Below are 20,998 nucleotides of genomic sequence, written 5' to 3' on the forward strand. Positions count from 1 at the left end.
TCATCCGTTAGTGGGACTTGATCTTTTGTTTTTGTTTTCCGTGATGGCAAGCAGTTTGTGAGATCTGAATGTTGGGTTCCTCTGGGTTCAGTGTGCCTTCATGGCTGTACGTGGAGCTTAAACAACGTGCAGCGGGTGGACAGCCACCTTAAAACAGACATTTATTACCTTTGTAGGCGCTGGCAGCAGCTCGCACACAGTCAGCACAACTCCTGACAGCACACTATATAGTGTGTGTGTGTGTGTGTGTGTGTGTGTGTGTGTGTGTGTGTGTGTGTGTGTGTGTGTGTGTGTGTGTGTGTGTGTGTGTGTGTGTGTGTCTGTCTGTGTGTGTGTGTGTGTGTGTGTGTGTGTGTGTGTGTGTGTGTGTGTGTGTGTGTGTGCGTGCAGGGTTCAAAATAAACTTTTTTGTCCACCAGCCATATAAAAGTTAAAGTTAATATTTTAACAGCTACTCGATATATTACCATTGTTTTTTTTGGGCTGGTCTGTGAAGCCAATCTACCAGCCACTTGCATATTTAACCAGCATTTGGCTAGTGAAAGGTGCCAATGTGTGTGTGTGTGTGTGTGTGTGTGTGTGTGTGTGTGTGTGTGTGTGTGTGTGTGTGTTTGGCCTGCATGCATCCCTGCCAAATGATAGAGTCTGAGCATGAGAAAAAAAACAAAAAAAAACATCAAACCTAAAGTGAAAGCAAGCGCTCCTGAGTACGCCCTGCTTGGCCCCGCCCAAGTTTTGGCGAAGACTAACGCATCGTTTTTAATTGCCCCATGCAATTTCCCTGACAGATCAGCAATCGCCGTTAATTAGTTACTGACTAACTTCTGACTGATTACCATGGAATGGATGGACAACTGCACAATTTATGTTTAACGTTAAGCAAAAAGATTTACCAGATAACATAGGAACAATGTTTAAGCTTGTAGAAATGCTCCCGCAATTGATTTTTCTTCATTCTTTGTGATATAGTTTTTTTTTTATTTCATTCATTTGGTCTTAAAAAGGTCTTTTCCCTTTCTTTTAGTGTTATATATCTTTTTGTGCAAGTTATAGGTTTACAAAGTGAAAAAGCCCAAAGTCCCCCCCAAAGGGACTTACCATCTCCAACAGAAAACACTGTTCACCAACTGCTCCAAACAGCTCTGTTGTAGTCCAGCCTTTACTTCAGAGACAAACGTTATAATGGTCGCCTAGCTGATAGCATGGCACGCCCTCATACTCTGCTTCTGACTGGCTAGTAGTCCTTACCTAGCTACTGAGCATGTGCGACTCCCAAACAAAGAGGGAGCAGAAGTGAGATGTCTCACTCTGTAGCTAAAACAGAGAGCTCAACACACAGGGTGAAAAGAGGAGCTGCAGCAATGTGCAGCACAACAAAAATATGGTGTTTTTTGAAAGTGAAACCATGTAAATCTAATCTGATACAACCTTTAAATACAATTATGAACCTGAAAATGAGCATAATATGGACACTTTGAAAGGGCCACCGTACAGAGGATGAACTATTTTGTCTGCGGCCGCTAACACGGCTGGAGACGTTGCTTTGACTCCGAACTTTGTTCATGCTATGAAAGTCTCTGAGTTGATGCATTCAAGGAGGATGAGCCATCTGATTCAACTCTCATAACAGGAAATTGATTGAAATGATTAATATGGCTCTGATATCTGTGAAACATTTCGGAATAAAGCTTTAGACCTCCCCATACACACACACACACACACACACACACACTTACACACGCACAGACATACACAGACAAACACACACACAGAGACACACACACAAGCACACACACACACACACACACACACACAAGCACGCACGCACACACACACACACACACACACACACACACACACACAGAGACACATACGGAAAACACACACACACACACACACACACACACACACACACACACACACAGACAAACACACAAACACACACACACAGAGACGCAGAGACACACGCCCACACACACAAATACACATTCAGAGACACACACACAGAGACGCAGAGACACACACACAGACACACAAACACACATACAGACACACACACACACACACACACACACACACACACAGAGACACAGAGACACACACACACACAAACACACAAACACACACACACACAGACACACAGACACACAAATACACTTACAGACACAAACACACACACACACACAAACACACACACACACACACCTGAGTCATTAATAAATACGGGTTCCACTGACACTCTCTATAGTCGTATAAACATCCACTGCTGCGGCATTCTTGTTCTCGGCTGCTTTTATCACTCCATTTTAATCACTCAGCTCTTTTATCACCGCGCAAATAGACTGAGAGTCGGAGTCCAAACGAGGGGAACACAACGAGCCAGTGAACACTAACGGGCCTCACAGAGAGACCTTTAAATCTGAGGGAAAATACACGACTTCATCCATAAAATCATTCCTCGCTCCTCTCAGCCGCAGCCATTAGTGCTAATTCAGCTCTCAGCTTCCCATCACAGCACACACTAAATGCCCCTCCTGCCCCAAAACAAACACGCTGGGTTTTACCCAACCCAAAAAAAAAAAAAAAAAAAAGGAAAAGCCCTGAAAGCGGTGTGGCTGTCATTCGCATTATTTTGCATGATGTATGAGGCTGGGATGAGCGCTCACCTCACTGTGACTCTAAATAATTAAGGGGGAAAAATGAAAGCTTCAAACGTTTTCTTTTACAGAGGTGGCGTGACTCGCCGGTTAATCAACGCTAACAGGGAGCGTCAGGGGACCAAACAGATCAATTCCCCCGACAGAGGGAGGGAAGCCAGCTTCAAGCGTGATGCTCAGATAGACTGACAGCCAGCAGAAGGATGGAAAACACACACACACACACACACACACATATACACACACACACACAGCTTCAGTACAGGATGCTTCATGGAGGACGGACACAGGAGAGACCGATCGAGGATCGAGAATCAAGACTGAATTTTTAAAGGAGAATTCCGGCGTAAAATGAACCTAGGGGTTAATAACATATGCGTACCGAGTCGAACGTTTTCATGCTAATCAAATGCGTCTTTAGCTTTTAACAAGCTACCGCAAAGCTGGTGATTAGCTGCTAACGCTAACCGGTCTTAAATACATTTTGCCCCTCCAACGCACCTGCACAGAAGACTTTTTGGATCTGCGAGTGGTTCCTTCAAAAAAATGTTTGATGAAAACTAATGTAGACTTGAGCTTAAAGGACAATTCTGGCGCAAAATGAACCTAGGGTTTAATAACATATGTGTACCGAGTCGATCGTTCTCCGGGATATGTTTTCATGCTAATCGAATGCGTCTCAAGCTTTTGACAAGCTACCGCAAAAGCAGTGATTAGCTGCTAACGCTAGCTTGTGGGGCAGAGGGTAAATCACTATTTTCTACCACTAAAACGGCTCAAAATAGAACGTACTGCACTTAAACCAACGCCAAAACAACTAATCCGTTGATCGAAGGAGAAAATAATCATTATTTTGCAGCCCTACTCCTGACCATGAGCTCTATTAAAGTAAAATAACGTAGGGCCCTATCCTCCACCCAGCGCAGTGTGGCGCAAACAGAAGACTTTTGGATGTGCGAGTGGTTCCTTAAAATTTTTTTTTTTATCAAAACTAATGTAGACTTGAGCTTAAAGGACAATTTCGGCGCTAAATGAACCTAGGGGTTGCTAACATATGTGTACCGAGTTGACCGTTCTCTGGGATATGTTTTCATGCTAATCGAATGCATCTCTAGTTTTTAACAAGCTAACCCGCAAAACCGGTGATTAGCTGCTAACGCTAGCTTTTGGGGCAGAGGGTAAATCTCTACTTTCTACCACTAACATGACTCAAAATAGCACTGCACTTAAACGAACACTGTGCAACCATTAACCAGTAACCTAGCTCAAACACAGCGTTCGTCATTCGACTGCTCATGACGACTGTAAACACGAGCGCTACTGTCTTTATAATCTCTCTTTTTAATAAACTGCCTGTACACTTACAAAGTTCTCAATGCTTCGGTTTACATGTAGGGCCCTTCATTATGCTACCGTGGAAGTGTGGTGATATTTCAAGCCGTTTTAGTGGTAGAAAATAGTGATTTACCCTCTGCCCTGAAAGCTAGCATTAGCAGCTAACCACTGGTTTTGCGGTAGTTTGTCAAAAGCTCGAGATGCATTCGATTAGCATGAAAACATATCCCGGAGAACGTTCGACTCGGTACACATATGTTATTAAACCCTAGGTTCATTTTGCGCCAGAATTGTCCTTTAAGCTCAAGTCTACATTAGTTTTGATCAAACATTTTTTTGAAGGAACCACTCGCAGATCCAAAAAGTCTTCTGTGCAGATGCGTTGGAGGGGCAAAATGTATTTAAGATCGGTTGTTAGGTTTGTTGTTTGAAATAGTCTTGATGAAGGTCCGGAAGGGACCAAAACGTTTATAGAATTTATAGATCCAGGATACCCGATAAAGCGAGGCTTGACCTAGTCTAATCTGTTTGGACCTTGGAGCATTGCTATTATGATGGCGGATTTGCTGAGCAGGAAGGAGAGATGGAGAAGAAACTGATCTTGCTCGTGCGTGAAGTGATAGGATGATCTGATATGCAGATCATATACTGTATGGCACGAGCACTATGCCATCAAAACGCAATAATACTATTTCTTAGCTGCTGCGCATCCCTGTGTGTGTAACAAGCATAGTGTACGCGCGCATTTTACAAATTTGCTGTTAAAACCACAATGAAATGCTGCGTTATTTACTTTAGACCAGGTTTTTGTTGGTCAATGGCGCGATCACTTCCCGCTGCATCAAGATAGGAATACGCCCAGAATGCACCTGAACACACCTCCCTGTAAGACCAGCACGCCCAGAATGCACCTGAACACACCTCCCTGTAAGACCGGCACGCCCATGGGCCACAGATGGGTGCACGTGCATTTGCTATTTAAACGACGTGGGCGCCGGACGGGAATAAACTAGCAAAGATACTTGCGTCGGGCTTCGCAACGCACTGCGCCGGGTGAAAGATATGGCCCTAAGTTATTTTTCTTTAATAGAGCTCGTGGTCAGGAGTAGGGCTGCAAAATTACGATTATTTTCTCCGTCGATCAATGGATTAGTTGTTCAGGTCTCTAAAATGTCAGAAAATGGTGAATGGTGTTTTGTCCACAACTCAAAGACATTCAATTTCCTGTCATAGAGGAGAGAAGAGAGTAGAAAATATTCACATTTAAGAAGCTTTCATAGAAAATGAACCGATCATGAACTCATCAAAATAGTTTTGCGATTCATTTCATAGTTGAAAACTAATCTATTAAACAATCAATCTTTGCAGCTGAGGCAATACACATGGATTATAAAAACAACTACTTCTGCTCACAAAACAAAAACTGCATAATGTAAAAAAACATTAAATAAAAAAGGAGAAACAATACAAGCTTGGAGGCTTGGGTAATTTCCGTGTCTGAACTGATAACTGTCTGTTCCTGATACAAAGCTGGCACATTGCTTTTCTGTGTTATTATGTTTACGCATTTTTCCATTTCGGACCGACCCACCTTTGTAATTGAAAGCAGAAGCCTGGTATTATATGATGTTTGTCTGCAAATCCCATATAAAAATGCAACAAAGTGATAGTTCATCTTTCAATACTTTCTGACCTCCCGTCTGCGGCTCTCAGCTCCAAACCCCCTCTGGTTCCTGCTGAATATATACATCTTTAAAAACAGCTCACACATCAGGCTGTCCTCATGAAGCAGTCGTACATATGGCTACAAGAAGTAAAGCACTGTAATCGGTATGTATTCCACGTATTTATTACTGTCAGCACCATATTGACTGCTGCTGTATAAGACCGTGTAGATCCTCATAGGGAGGAGGTCGGGGGGGATGTTTGGCTCATAAAACACAGAGCTTTCAAGAGGGGGGAGCAGAGTTCACGTCCTGGAAGAAGTTAAGGAGAAAACACAAGACTTTCACCCAGGAAACAGGTGTTCATGTCCTGAAGAAGTTAAGGAGAAAACACAAGACTTTCATCCAGGAAACAGGTGTTCATGTCCTGAAGAAGTTAAGGAGAAAACACAAGACTTTCACCCAGGAAACAGGTGTTCATGTCCTGAAGAAGTTAAGGAGAAAACACAAAACTTTCATCCAGGAAACAGGTGTTCATGTCCTGAAGAAGTTAAGGAGAAAACACAAGACTTTCACCCAGGAAACAGGTGTTCATGTCCTGAAGAAGTTAAGGAGAAAACACAAAACTTTCATCCAGGAAACAGGTGTTCATGTCCTGAAGAAGTTAAGGAGAAAACACAAGACTTTCACCCGGGAAACAGGTGTTCATGTCCTGAAGAAGTTAAGGAGAAAACACAAGACTTTCACCCATGAAACAGTGTCCTGAAAAAAACCAGCTCAACTCAGCTGGGAAAACCGGCCTGTGGAGTCTCCCCATAACACAACGTAAGATCACATCTGTTAAACAGGCACGCCCATAATCCTCTCGCCATTCTAGAAAACTGCATGTACGCTGGTCTGTTTTATATAATAGCAGCTTAGTGGTTTGGAAATGCTGTATGCTTTATGTGCATCGAGCCCCATTAATACATCAACTTTTGTCCCGTTTATAATGTTGCATTAATGCATGAAATTGCAGCATATCTCCGTCCTGTTGTCCTCGGGTTAAATTTGACCCATTTTCAAAAAGTTTCTACATCAGAAATTTGCGTTTCTTTCAACCAAATTGTCAAAAAAAACAACGCACTTCACAAGTAAAAAATAAATGATCAGTTGTCTACTTTCATTGAATTTAGCCGTTTTATTCAATTTTATAGCATTTGTAGAAAAGTAGGGGTGCACGATTCAGAAAAATGTCATGATTTGATTCAATATCGATTTTTAAGCTCAAGATTTAATTCAAAATGGATTTTCGATTCAAAAACTATTCTAGATTAAAAAAAAACGATTCACAGTATGTAAATGTAGTTACTTTCCCATGTGATTGCAGTAGACATACAATTTAAAATATATATATTTTTATTCAAAATATGAATCGATTTTAGGAACTCTATGACTCGATTTTGAATCGGTAAAGCTTGAATCGCGATTCAAACGTGAATCGATTTTTTTGCACACCCATAGAAAACGGTGACGGAAATGTTGAAAAAAGCTTCAAAAACGTGGGAAAACAAAAAGAAAAACATAAAAATAATTACAAAAAAAAAAATATCGGAAAAAGTGAGAAACACACGTTTGGGAAAGCGACAAAAGTGTAAAAAAAAAAAAAGATTTTGACCCAGAAAAACTAAAAGTTGCATCATGCTTGACAGGACGACAACACAAGGGTTAATTACAATGTGTATAGTGCCCCCCCCTCCCCTCACCTCATCTTCACACGCTAATCGTGCCGCCACCGTACGTTCCCCCCCTTCCTCCTGAGCCGTGAGAAACATCTTCTGAGCGGATCACCGGAGGGGCCGCTGAGCTCGCCTCTTAATTCCTCCGACAGCAGCGTCGCTGTGATACCTCTAAGAGGCGAACAACCGTCTCTGCTCTCAAACCCCCGACAATCTCCACGGCACCCCCCCCTCCCTCCCCCCGCGTCTGACTCGAATGCCATCTGAGAGTTTAAAAACGGGGCCGGAGAGAAAAGAGAGGAGAGAGAATCAGAGGCGTGTGGTATTTGTTTGACAGGTACATGTCTCTATAGGCCAGTGCCTTTCCAATTTAAGAGGCCCTTAAGCTGGGAGCAGCAGCTTAACATTATTCTCTGTGAGAAAAAAAAAAAAACAAAAAAAACCCTGCTACTCTCTTTCTTTTCCCTTCTCTCCTCGCTGCTTTTCAGAACGGGCCCTGCCGACCCTTCAAGGGCGCTTTGCTGCAAGTGTTTCATCATTTGGTTGAATTTTAATTCTTTTCCAGACTTGTTAAGTCCCGTAGCGGCAGCGTTGAGCGTTTGCTGTGAAGGGAAAGGAAGTGAAGTGACAAAAGGTATGAAGGGAAAAGACCAAGGGGACAAAGCAGGATGACAACATATTTCATTAGCCTCTGAAATGTTGGCTCACTCACACATCAGGGGCTCGTCGCCCTTCGACCGTCCGCGGCGTTGGAGGTTTGACCGCCACGGTGGTGGCGGGCCTCGGCTCTGCTCGCGTCTGCAGGACCAATCTGATAATTAGGAAGGGGACCGGCCATTTTTCCGACGCTCCATTGTTTCGACCTCTCAGTAACCCGAAAAATTCCCTTTGGTCCTTCCAGCCCACTAGTCCATTGTCCCTTTGTCGGGTTACTGTGCAAATCTATAAATTCCAGTGTAAAACATCTACCAAATTTCGCCAGAGGTCATGGGATAATATGAGTCACGCGCAAATCGGTATCTCTGTGATTCAGGGAAGTACTGGCTGTGTTGGCGATCATAAAATAAAGTTTCGACTGTGCCTTTACATCACATGTGGGGGATAATGTCAGTAAAGAAGGTTTAGGTAAAGAAGAACGGGACAGTTGGGTTTAGGTAAAGAAGAACGGGACAGTTGGGTTTAGGTAAAGAAGAATGCGACAGTTGGGTTTAGGTAAAGAAGAACGGGACAGTTGGGTTTAGATAAAGAAGAACAGGACAGTTGGGTTTAGGTAAAGAAGACCGGGACAGTTGGGTTTAGGTAAAGAAGAATGCGACAGTTGGGTTTAGGTAAAGAAGAATGCGACAGTTGGGTTTAGGTAAAGAAGAACGGGACAGTTGGGTTTAGATAAAGAAGAACGGGACAGTTGGGTTTTGGTAGAGAAGAATGCGACATTTGGGTTTAGGTAAAAAATAACGGGACAGTTGGGTTTAGGTAAAGAAGAATGCGACAGTTGGGTTTAGGTAAAAAATAACGGGACAGTTGGGTTTAGGTAAAAAATAACGGGACAGTTGAGTTTAGATAAAGAAGAACGGGACAGTTGGGTTTAGATAAAGAAGAACGGGACAGTTGGGTTTAGGTAAAGAAGAACGGGACAGTTGGGTTTCGGTAAAAAATACCGGGACAGTTGGGTTTAGATAAAGAAGAAGGGGACAGTTGGGTTTAGGTACAGAATAACGGGACAGTTGGGTTTAGGTAAAGAAGAATGGGACAGTTGGGTTTAGGTAAAGAAGAACGGGACAGTTGGGTTTAGGTAAAGAAGAACGGGACAGTTGGGTTTAGGTAAAGAATAGGGACAATTGGGATTAGGTAAAGAAGAACGGGACGGTTGCGTTTATGAAAAGAAGAACGGGACAGTTGGGTTTAGGACATGTTTCTAAATCTAGTAATACTTCTCTCGTGAAAATAGGGCTTAATCAGTGGAATCAAAGTGATTTTTCAATATATTGTGTAGATCAAGTCTCTCTTTGGATAAGGGCTTATCTAGGCTCGAAACAGGATACGTTTCTGTAGGCAAACACATACAGTATGGGACATTGATGTCCATGGAAACAAACTCACTGAGCTAAAACATGCAACAACGCAGAAATGATCCTAAATAATGTGACCAGTAGACTGTGTGCAGGTTGCTGTGTTCAGTCCTGGAGACATCTCGCCGTTCTGGTGCTCAACGTTGCGTGTGCACTTGAGCCTTCTGCTCTTCCTCTTCCCTGGAGGGCGCTCTCCTCCCAACCCGGTTAATTATTACTCTTTAATTGTCATTTCCAATTTACCCATGACCACCCCCTCCCCCCCATTCTTCATTACCAAATCCACCACTACCACCAACTTAGCCACTTCTTCCCCCTGAGGACTCAGCTTAACTCCTTAAAGCCTCCAGAGTATAATCCTCATCAAATGAGCTGCTAGCTCCGATATCTCCCACTGGGCGAGCCAATCGAGTGCTTCGCCCGTCGTGTGACATCAGCATCAGAGAGGCCTGCGGCGGCCCGGCCCACCGACGAGCCTGAGATGCCGGTTTAAGCCGCATTTTCTGCCTCATTAAGAGTCAGGTCACACCACAGCCGAGCTGGACTCCAGCCATTAGCCCGGCCGCGATTAATGGCTACTTTAGCCGAGGCAATCGAACATTACGGGACAAGAGAGGAGGCGTTATGACTGAGTCTGCACCATGAGCCTTCCAGATATACTTTATTTATTCTGTGAGAAGCAAGCTGCAGGGAAGGGAGAAATGTATCCGTCCTCTCAGATGATGAGTAATGCCATATCAGCATTCTCCGCACAGGACCTTATTTCATTTCTTCTTTTTTTTTTTTCTCGATATAAGGTCCCACATATCTATCTATCCATGCTGAGTAGACATCTCAAAATCTCAAAACCAATTTGGCATTATCTCCATCACTGGTGACCCCTTAAATTTGAATCATTGGAGTGGGTTTGGCAAGCAATTACCCCGATGCAGGACATCGGTAATTTGACGAGAATCTGCTCTGACAAGTCTGGATGCAATAGGGGGGAGGTGGACCCCGGGGGGAGGGAGGGAGGGAGGGCAAAGGGGTTTCAGAGAGCCGGCCTGCAGATCTACCGGAGAAAACATGAGGATTAATAGCATCGAAACGCCAGGAAGACCTTAGAACATCTCCCCGAGTCATAGATACATGCAATCATACAGCAGATATGTCAAAACACGCAGTGAGACGCCAGCTGCGCTCGCTGAGGTTTGCAAGGGCAGTTTCTGCTTATGTTCCACATTATTGTCCTGCTCGCCATCCCGCTACATTCACAGAGCTTTAAACCTGTACTTATGAGATCATTAATTTGGTAAAATGATAATTAATACAAGTGTTTGAAGTTTTTGGTTCCCAGAAGGCTTTTTTACAGTTAAATGGCTTTGGTCTAAATTGTGCCTTTTACTTGTGTTCACTTTTAAAGCAACGTATTAGCAAGGATATTAATGTCTATTTAAACCCAAAGGTCATGTTTTATGTTAAATATATGCTGTTATGTATTTGACCAACTCAAAGAATAGATGCTACATCCCACATCATTTATTAAAAAATTATTAGGGTTGACCCCTAAATGTCAAGAATTCACACACGCTGTTTTAATGAACCATCCTAACATATAGCTTAAAAGGTAATGCACAGTAATCCGTATGTATTCCACGTATTTATTACTGTAAGCACCAGTATTAGGTTGGGGGGGGTGGATGTTTGTCTCCTAAAACACAGGGCTTTCAAGCCGGGGAGCAGAGTTCATGTCCTGGAAGAAGTTAAAGGTGCAGTAGGTAAGCCTTATAAAACTACCTTTCTGTCATATTTGCTGAAACTGACCCTATGTTCCAGTAGAACTACATGAAGCAGGTCAGCTCCTCTGGCTCCACCTACAGCCTGTAGTGCAATTTGCAAAAATCTACCACTCCCTGTTCAGATGCACCAATCAGGGCCAGGGGGGGTGTCTAACTGCGTGTCAATCACTGCTCATGCACACGCATTCATTCTCCCTCGTGGGGGGAGGGGCTTAGGAGACCATTTTGGTCGATGTTCAAATTTTTTGGCTAAGTCCTGGATCTTCACAATCCTACCTACGGCACCTTTAAGGAGAAAACACAAGGCTTTCACCCAGGAAACAGGTGTTCCTGTCCGGAGAGTACTATCACAACATTCACCCCTAAATTCCACATGGTGCGTCTGCGTGGTTTTCCGTAACAACGCTCCATTATTCGCCCATTTCCCAACGAATTGGACAACGTGTTGCGTGACCGTCCATTGTTTTGCCTGATGGAAGGAGCCGTGGGGAATTCCGCTGACAGGGGATATCTCCAGCTGTACCGACAAAACCTCTGACATGACCGGCGAGAGCGTGGACATAATAACTCAGGGGCCCCTTTGACCTTCTAGCAGAAGTGACATAGGCAGTAACAAAATCTGAACACATGTGGTCAGCTGGGGACGCATTATAGAAGGCGATGTGTATGTCCACTTGTGTTCAGATCACCGAAAGGCATTTTAAAACTAAGTGCAAACAGGGCCAAAAGAGAAACCTATGATTTAGATTCAACCCCTAAAACAATTAAATCAACTTTTTAGACTATTAAATCGCAAAAAAAAGGACATAGCCAGATCCAAAGAATCCAAAGTAATGACGGAGACATTTAGTTACCAGAAAACATCTTGTCATTGTTCTTTTACTGCAGACATGACCTGAACTATTGGAGGTCAGTGCCAAAATATTTGAATATGAACAATTATTGCAGGTACAACATTGTGAAACCCGTCCACAGTCATTTCCCAGAATATCCGGGACATTGTTTTTGCAAAGACCCTCTGCTGCTTTTAATTCTCCACGGCTTCAATGCAGCATCCCTTTCACCTCCATCATATTGGGGTAAAGTCAGAAGTAGCTGATATTTAAAAAGCTCAGCACATAAAACTGAAGCTGTCTGCATGAAGAGGTCCCACTATGGCTAAGTTGTAAAATAGATGTTGTGTGATTTGGGTGAACTGACCCTTTAAATGTAAATGTAATCATGATGGAAGTGTCCTTTAAAGGCATCGGAGCCGCTTTACCTTCATCAGAGGCGACGTCCATCAAAGCTGAATGGCTTTCTGGTAGCAGCCGCTGAGAGCTTTATGACTGAGCTGCAGACTTGGCTCTCCTGCAGGGGGGCCAAGTACATGAGCGGCAACAACACAGTCCAGAAACAGAGAGTGAGAGAGAACTGTATTAATAATGGACAATCATTATATTTACCTGTATTATAATGCACCTAACAAGTGACAAGTGACAAATAAATAACACAAAAATGCGTAATAATGGCCTCCGAAGCAGGAAAAGTACAAGATTTCCCCTGAAATGTACCGTAATGGAAATACTCTAGTAATGTCGCCTCCACACTGAAGTACACAACTGGAATTTTAAAACAGTTGCAGTCACAAAGGTGCCCTGCTGCTGACAGAGGATCCAAAAATAAGCTCTTTTCAGGTCCTGAGGTGACAGTAAAGGCGGATTTATGGTTGTACAAGAGCCTACGCCGTAGCAAACATAAGTGGCCTAAGCAGATTTGAGGATTTATACTTGTTTGTCTGCGACTTTCTAGCATACCAACCCGTTCTCACTCCGAACTCGTAAAATACGAGACGTTTGGGCAGTAGCTGTCAGCGTCAGATACGAGGTAAAAAGTGCCCTACAGCGTGTGGGTAGAACGCACCGGGGAGAGCAGCAGCTACACATTGCTTGAAGATGCCGTAGCACTAAGAGCGACTACGGTAGCGAGTAGTATGAAAGCCCGAAAAATCCACATAGGGTGGTTGGTTGGGGGTGGGGGGGGGGGAATGACATGCAGTAAAGGGCCGGAGGTTGGAGTTGAACCCAGGCCCGTTGCACGGAGGAGTAAACTGTATATTTTGGCGCACGCTCTACCAACTGAGCTATCCGGGCGCCCGACCTCTGCCACAATGTTAACTAAAATCAAAAATAATTTGTGTGTCCGCCCCTGTGATTTGGATCCGCTCCAGAATGTAATGGCATCCCGTGCAGCGATACTTCTGAAAACGAGGAACCGAAATTTTCGTTCTTATTCGGTCTCGTTACTACCGTTGACGTCTATTGGCACCGCGTTTCGGTACCAAACCCTAGTCATGACACACAGCTACGAACACACACCAAAAACTCATCTTATAAGTCTTCTTAAGTCATCTTATACAAATACAAATGCTCAAGGTTCCACCAATCAGGACGTAGGATATATAAATAATGAAATATAAACATACAGTAACCTCTCTGGGCAAGGTGATGACTTCCCTCAATCTGCAGTTCAAACGAAGGCCAGAATCTAAAATGGCTCTCAGCTTATTTTGAAATTTCCTACAAAGCTCAGTGCTCCAGCAGCCCGTTTCCTCTCCAGCGTTCAGCAGCTCAGACAGGAAGAGAGAGTGGGATTCTTGCTGATAGCAGGTGTCCTCTCCTCTCCGCTAAGTGCCGCCTCCTCCTCTGCTCTTCCATTTCCATATTTCCATATCTCCACGCGTGGCTGCCTTGACATTTAGCACGGAGAAATTGACTGTTTTCAGGGACTCTCGGGGGAGCGCTGTATTACTTTGTCCTGTCAGAAAAAGATGTCATCGAAGGAAGGTGATGTCAGTTCCGCCGGGTTGTTTATTGAATTTACGGCGCCATTATTTCGCCACTCAGCATGATTGTATTCATATTATACCTCATCCCGCCAAGGGCGCCAGCACGCCACTCGCCTGGCGACCTTGCGCTCGGGGGCCCCTGGGGGGGCCGGGTTTAACCAGCAAGACAGGGACCCTTCAGCTTTCAGCTTTGATGGACAGTCAAATAAAAGCTAGGAGCTCAATGACACACCAATCAGCCCGTGTCAGAGCAGGGGAGGAGAGTGGCAGCGGCTACAGAGTTGGCCAACGAGGTGAAAACAGACGCTTTAGATCACCGACCCAACATAGACTGACTTTTACCGTTGCACGGCGGCTCACGCTGAGGTCAGGTGGCGTTGAATTGCGGGCATTGATCAGCGGGCGAGGACGACAACGGGTGCGTGTTGTTGTTGTTGTCTGACCACCAATCACAGTAATGTAGAGGGATGGCGGCGTCTTCAGGGTGAGGTCATGGTTCCTGTCTGACTCTGCAGCCACGACATGAGGAACATATGCGATTATGTTGTTGAATATCACGATAACGATGTTACTCGGGACACATAAGCAGATATTGAAATGGACTCAGTTCCGCATTTCTGCTGCTTTCAGTGGAGTCAGCCCTATGTTCCCATAGCCCTATGTTCCTACATTTCTAAGATGTTTCTTAAATTAGACCCTATGTTCCCACAACCCAATGTTCCCACATTTCTAAGATGTTTCTTAAATTAGGCACTATGTTCCCACAGCAAAATGTTCCCACATTTCTAAGAATTTTTTTTTCACTGACAATTAGGCCCTGTTCCCACAGCCCTATGTTCCCACATTTTTATGATTTTTCTTAAAATTAGGCCCTGTTCCCACAGCCCTATGTTCCCACATTTCTAAGATTTTTTTTCAAAATTAGGCCCTATGTTCCCACAGCCCTATGTTCTCACATTTCTAGGACATTTTCAAAATTAGGTCTTGTGTTCCTACACTTCACTTCAATTTAAGCCCTATCCTCCCACAACATTTTTTTAGGGTTAGGGGGATAAAATCTGATACAAATGTATGAAAAACTAACTGTGGTAACTTAGGGCCTATTTTGAAAAGAAATCTTAGGGCTGTGGGAGCATAGGCACGCTCCCCTTTCAGGATTCTTCTACAACACAACTATTGCTTGTTGAATTTAAAACATATAAAAGGAAATCCTTTCCAACATTCTTTTATGGACACATTGAACATTATATTCAATATAAAAGGCACCACTAACAAAAAAAGGTGACAGTCACATTTTAAAGTGCAGTTTTCTACTGATATTTTCTTTCAACTAACAACTGTCCATGCAATATGTCACAGCCTTTCACGATATGTTTATTGCACCAGTTGATATTGCGATGGCGATAAAAAAATGATATATTGTGCAGCCCTACAACACTCGCACGTAAGCGTCCGGGTTATGAGTCTGATCCCGGTTTTGATCATATTCAGGATTTGATCTTTTTTACTTGATGATGTTTTCAACAGATTTATGTCCTGAACTCATTGCCAAGTTTCTGTCATTATCTGCCACTCTACTACAAAATATGAGAATTTTCTTCGTCATTAGAGGAACTCCTGAAACAGAAGAAGCATTTTTGAATTTAAATTGTGTTGCTGGAGTTTTGTAGCCTGGGAACCAGACAAATCTCCTCAGATCTCTGCAGGCTAAAACTACTTTTGAACGTACACATGTACACATATATTTTTTTACAGTCTGTGGTTGTAGGTCTATCCGATTGCGTCCAGAGGCACGTTGGTCTACAGCTGTTGATAACGGAAATCAAAAATGAACGGAGAGGTATTTCAGACTAATGTGGATTTGCAATTTGGACTGGTGATGTCATGCTAGGAGTTTTAATCTTTTTTAGTGGATCTGTAAAAAGCAAAAATACTTGCATAATGCATCATGGGAAGTGTAGTCTCACATTGCCAGACCTCAGTAACGTGAGCTATTTAACCCTTGTGTTGTCTTCTGGTCGACCATGCACTTGCTGTCATTCTGGGTCAAAAGTATGTAAAGAAATGTGTTTAATATTTTGGACGTTTTTGTCACTTTTTTCAATGTTTTTGTCAATTTTTTTCCACGTTCTCAATGCTATTTTTCACTAACACCAACTTATTACCAATAGTTTTACACGTATTTTTGGAATTCATGGTCAATAAATGTAATTTATAGGAGATTATACCTAATGTTGAAATGATGAATGATTTTGACTAATATTAGAAGAAAGTATGTTGTGGATGTCAAAGTTTAATCAGGTTTTAAAGCCATTTACATTTTTTCAGATGCTATAAAATTGAATACCCACAATTCAATGAAAGTAGTAATCAAGTACTTGCAATTGTTCTTAATTTTTTAAGTAATTTGGTTAAAAAGAAACCCATATTTCTGATATAGAAGTTTTGAGAACGGGTCAAATTTGAGTACAACATGAGGGTTAAATTAGCTGATACATGGTTACACCTCGTTGGCTCTTACCAGTGTATCTCTGTGTGTACTTCGTCCACAGCAATCCCACCAATCGGTCCCAAAACGTCCCGGTTAGAGAGGAAATGCCCTAAACATAGTCTTTGTAAATCTTTACAATCATTCCCTGAAAGAACCAAGCAGGCCTGACTTGTTGAACCATCCAAAATGATCTTCAGAACTTGACATTTTCAGCGTGTAGCTTGCTAGCTGGAAGGTTGTTGTTGTTTCCAGAAGAGAACGGACTTTGAGGAAAGGCGACATCGATAGAGAAGACATCCCATCCATGTCAGGCTTTATCTTAGAAATGTACTTCCGTTGATCCAGACTATGGGAAGTGTAGTATCCAACATTTTGGAAGTTTTATACAGCATCTGCTGCAACAATTTCAACCATTCATTTTACAATCCGTCTCTTGTAGGTCCCCCAACTTCAGAGAAGAACAGGATTGATGTTTTTGCAGAGAGCAATATGTTTCTCCAGCTGATCCCAAATCATGAAAATCACCAAATTCTGAGAAAAATAGTTTCCGCCTAACAGCAGAGATATAAAGTCCACTCTCGGGCCTTAATGGTGTATTTTTTCCTGCCAAACCGCTGTGATGAATTGCTGCTCTGCTCTGTTCCAGCCCTAGACACACACACACACACACACACACACACACACACGGCCATATTCTCCCTGACACACCAGCACAGACACATTATCAAATGGCAGCTATGGGCTGCAGTTATTTAAAGGTTGTCATGTAATTACTGCTCAGCAGCAGCTCTCATCTGAAGCCCCGGACGCTCTCAGGCTGCATTCAGGGTCAACGTGAGAAAGTGGCGGCTGATTTTAGCGTGCGCTCTCAGCCCACCGTCACACTGAAGCTAATGGGTTTTATGACAGAGACCTCTGTGCAGCAAAACAGCCAGGAAGCTTCAAAGAGTTCTCCATCTAATGCACTCATCCGCAGTAAAATGGTAACACGCAATTATCGATGCCAAAATGGCACCTCCATCCACTTCCATTTGTGGTTCACATCACACGGAGGATAACATCTATGTTTTGTAATTAGTGTAATTAGCATTCCTCCTTGGCGGGTTGCACTGTGTTGTGTTCAAAGTCGAGCGGACGTGATGGTAACAATGACGGATTTTATCCCCTTGATGTTTTTTTATCAATCACGTGGAGATTTTTCAAAAACACAAATGTCCTTCCAAAAAAGTGGAGCAAAAAGCCCTGCACTGCCAGAAAACTATATTTGAGCACATTATTTATATGCACTCACTATTTAGTAATGTTGACTGTGAACTCGTTTGGAAGTTAGTGTACATTTTTTAGGCCTTTATCTGTTTAGGACAGCTGAAGAATTGAAAGCGGAGAGAGAGGGGGAGTGACACCCAGCAAAGGGCCGCTGGGCAGAGTTGAACCCACGGCCGCTGCGTCGAGAACTCAACCTCTATATATGGGCGCACCGCACGCTGTACCAGGTGAGCTAGCTATGTTTGTTTTTTTTAACGATTATTTTTTGGGGCTTTTTCACCTTTAATTTATGACAGGACAGCTAGGTGAAAAAGGAGGGGGGAAGACATACAGGAAATTGTATTGGACTCATAGAAAAAATTACATCTGCAACTGAGAATAAGCAACACACAGTGGGGGTCTTCATCAACTTAAGCAAAGCATTCAACACCATAAATCACAGTCTGCTATTGTCAAAATCATACAACTATGTAAAAGTTATCTCAGCTATCGACAGCAGTTTGTTCAAATTAATTGTCAAAAATCTGAGTTAAAAGATATAATATGTGGAGTTCCACAAGGGTCAGTTTTAGGCCCATTACTTTTTATTTTGTTCATTAATGACCTCTGCGATGTGTCTAAGGTAGTACAGTTTTTGATGTTTGCTGATGATACCAACATTTTTTATTCTGGAAATAATCTGTCAGAAATTATAGAAAATATAAATTCAGAAATGGGAAAAATTAAGAAATGGTTTGACAAAAATAAATTATGTTTAAATTGGGAAAAACCAAAATACATGATTTTTGGTAATTGTAAAAAGAATGAAAATGTAAGAATAGCAATTGAAGGAATTGATATTGAAAGAGTTAATGAGATAACATTTTTAGGTGTTATTTTGGATGATAAATTGAATTGGAAAGATCACATAGTTTATATTAAGAGTAAAGTTTGTAAAAGCATTGGGGTCTTGTATAAAGTTAAAGATGTTTTAGATTATTCAACGTTGCTTATGTTGTACAATTCCCTAATACTCCCATATTTCGGATACTGCACAAAAGTTTGGGGTAATACATACCCTACTAATACAAAACCTCTGTTTTTGTTACAGAAAAAAGCATTAAGGATTATCAACAAGACAGGCTACAGAGAACATACTAATAGTTTATTTATAAAATCTGGACTTCTAAAATTCAAAGATTTGGTTGATTTGAAGATTTTGATTTTTATGTGGAAAGCTAAGCAGAGAGTTTTGCCTATGGTTTTACAACATTTATTTACTCCTCTATCAGAGGAAGATGGCCATAGAAGGAAATATCATTTTTAACTCTTTTTGCACGTACTACACAAAAACAGAGGTGTTTGTCCATTTATGGAGTTAAACCGTGGAACACCTTGGACTAGGAACTGAAGTGCTGCAAGTGTTTGTAAATTTAAGAATTTGTATAAGAAAAAAATACAGGAATGTAATAAGAAAAATTATGACTTTTAAAATGATGATAATTAAATGTAAAGATAGGTAGTACTGATAATTTTTGGTGTTTGGGGTGAAGATTGGGGTTGATGCACTCATGAAGCAGCTGTTTTTAGTTTTTTTGATGTGCACAAATAAGTGACAGGTACCATAAGATTTTCTTCTTCCTGTTCCTTTTTTTTCATTCATGCATGCATGTTATGAATGAATGAATAAATTGTCATAGGTTGGATTTAGATACAGCTTATTATCTAAAAAATTAGGTCGCAATATATATTATTCCTTTTCATACTTCATACTGTGAACTTCTTCACATTTCTTGGACAATTTTGTAGATTTTCTAATAAAACTAGCACGTTTTAAACTGTACAGCTCTTACATCTGAATTACATATTTTGTATAGACTATTTTAATGTCATGTCATGTTTATTTAAAGGGACAGATGCTACGACAAAGAAATTTGTGCAACAAATCTCCAATGTACAGCATCACAGCATTTATAGCTATGGCTAATTTCCAATGCCCGTCGCTAGAACATTGGCAAACTAAAATACATAAAGCACATACACATACAAGGCACATGGATCTGTAAAAAAAAACACACACACACACACACACACACACACACACACACAAGCCAGCCCAACCCTATATGTGACTACAGGTCTGATTATCAATTAAGAACTTCTTCAGTTTCATTATTATTTTGTATTGCCTTAGCCCCTGGCCAAAGGAGGGAATATATTGTAATATTATAATAGAACAATAGTTCTACATTGATATCTCTTATTTTTTTGCGTTATTTGCTTTCATTGTTCATTTCATTTCTCATTGCTTTATTTATGTTATGCACCCAAAACACCAATGAAAATTCCTCAGTTGTGAATTGTTGGGATTCTGATTCTGACTGGCAGAACTCGCACTTGAAGTCCCCATTTTTGGTGGGATTTTTTGGGGGTATTTTTTCTATGCAACCATTGTTCTGATAGGGACCAGGTGTGTGTGTGTGTGTGTGTGTGTGTGTGTGTGTGTGTGTGTGTGTGTGTGTGTCATCAGTTTGTAATGTGAAGCAGCTGCTGATAGTTGGACTCCTCCAAGTTGAGCCAAAGTAGAACGGCAGGCTGGTTCGGCTACTTGGGTAGTTGTGTATATTTTTAGTTTTCCTTTTCATTGGCACAGCTACATTGATACAAGTTGAAAAAGACATTTAATCAGTGAAAGGTGTAATGACGTGAGGCTTTCTCTTTATATGACCTTTTGTTAATTTAGTCTTCCCTGTAGCTGATGTTAATGGTACATTCCAGTATTTAAGCTCATTGTTTGGTCACTGGCAGGCTTTTGAATGAAGTCAGAGGGAGGTGGGGGACCAGGCGTTATTAAAGTTTGTGCCTTCTGTTTCTATGAAAAGATAATGGTTTCTAACAGAATTGAAATTTCAAATAAACAATGGACTTTATGATGCTGTTGCTTCATAGAAATAATATCCCTGCAGAATATTTTTTTTGTTTTCAAGCACAGATTCAAACCAAGGATGTGTTTGTCCGTCTCTCCAAACTTTCCTACCGTGTCTGCTCTTGACCCTAACCAAACTGAAGATGTAAAAGATGTATACAAGTTAAGGAGAAAACACAAGACTTTCACCCAGGAAACCGGTGTTCATGTCCTGGGGTCCGTTCCAGGTAGGAGGTTTAACAAACTCTGAGTCTAACCCTGATGTCTGAGTTGATTTACCCTGAGTTT

This window comes from Perca flavescens, chromosome 10 (genome assembly GCF_004354835.1).
Source record: "Perca flavescens isolate YP-PL-M2 chromosome 10, PFLA_1.0, whole genome shotgun sequence".
Lineage (NCBI taxonomy): Eukaryota > Metazoa > Chordata > Actinopteri > Perciformes > Percidae > Perca > Perca flavescens.